Below are 928 nucleotides of genomic sequence, written 5' to 3' on the forward strand. Positions count from 1 at the left end.
AGAGAAACATTTAGCATAAAATATTCTAGATGGGATGATGAAATTTTTCCAGTTGGAAACATTATGTGGCTACTGTGGGGCTTCTTACAAACCTCAGTCAGTTTTCTGTTTCTATGTCATTCTTAATGTATACTTCAGAATAGATGGAAACCCATATTATTGATTGGGATCAGGTTTGAGTTTCAATATGTGATATAAAGATACTGAAATAAATATTTTATTCCCTTCAGGCCCCAGTATAAAATTTAAGAACCAAGAACACATGTCATTTGTTCTTTGTTAGAAGCATTCAGCATATGCAGTTAACTACAATGTTTACTAAAAGGAGATGAATGAAGAGTTTTAATTATAGTTATTTTTTAAAAAATCTATTTTCAAATATTTGCCAATTCATCATTTGAAAAATTTTGTCTTCTTTCAAAATTGAGTGCAAACATGCCTTATTTAAGACAGTGATAATGTGTAAACTTCATTGTAATGCTCGTTTATTATAAAATTTTCCAACTAGTTCCTCTTATTGTTCAAATAAAAGTTGTTTTTATAAGATGGAAAATAAATTATCTCTTTTACATGGTTCAGAATACATAATGTCATAAATTCCTTAGATTTACGTATTTTACTAAATCCGCTAAATTCCAATTAAATCTATACATTGAAGATAGTATGTTTTGCTTTAATTTACTGCAAAATCATGAAACTCTTTAATTAAATAATGCTTTTAAAAGGTATGAGAGATTTTTCTCCTTTAGTATGTAAATGATGGCTTTTTGCATGTTTTTCCTATGTTAAAAATGAACATATTATTCCAATCTGTTCTCATTTCTCAAATACAGTCTTAACTGCTTTTAGGGAAAAAATGAATTTTTAGAATTAAACCCCAAGTCTTTTAATATCAGACTGTGAAATAAGGCAAAATTCAAAGACACTG

This window comes from Sus scrofa, chromosome 1 (assembly GCF_000003025.6).
Source record: "Sus scrofa isolate TJ Tabasco breed Duroc chromosome 1, Sscrofa11.1, whole genome shotgun sequence".
NCBI classification, from domain to species: Eukaryota; Metazoa; Chordata; class Mammalia; order Artiodactyla; family Suidae; genus Sus; species Sus scrofa.